This window comes from Capsicum annuum, chromosome 3 (genome assembly GCF_002878395.1).
Source record: "Capsicum annuum cultivar UCD-10X-F1 chromosome 3, UCD10Xv1.1, whole genome shotgun sequence".
Classification (NCBI taxonomy): domain Eukaryota; kingdom Viridiplantae; phylum Streptophyta; class Magnoliopsida; order Solanales; family Solanaceae; genus Capsicum; species Capsicum annuum.
In genome coordinates, this window is record NC_061113.1 from 253,300,599 (window position 1) to 253,301,101 (window position 503).

A 503-nucleotide genomic window follows, 5' to 3' on the forward strand; every position below is an offset into this window, starting at 1 on the left:
AAAAAAATGGAGATCTCTCTCTTGTGTGCTCTTAGTGTGTGGAAATTATGTGATTATGATGAAGAAAAAGGGGATCCCATCATCTCTGTATTCATTCTCCCTTGGATATTACTGTGTGTATCTCCCTATCTATGGAAATTATCCCCCAATTTGGGTCCCCGTAAGTGTATATGTATATTGTGTATTTCTTTTTGGCCAAGAAAAAGGGAGGGGTCACGTGGGGTAGGGGTGAGGGTAGGGGTATGGGGTGGTTAGGTGAGAGGTGAGGTGTTGTTTTTAATTGGAGGAGTAGAGGTTAGGTGTCCATTTTTGCTTGGGTGGGTTGTTGGAATATTAGAATGAGACAAAGTTTGTTATGACTCGTTATTTGGATAAAACAACATAAAAACAAAAATAAATACATAAATAAGTAAAAGATGAAGTGATTATTTATTTTCTTGGGAAAAATTATAAAAATGGGGTTAAATTGTGTGATATCAGAATAAGAAATATTTTTGACGGGA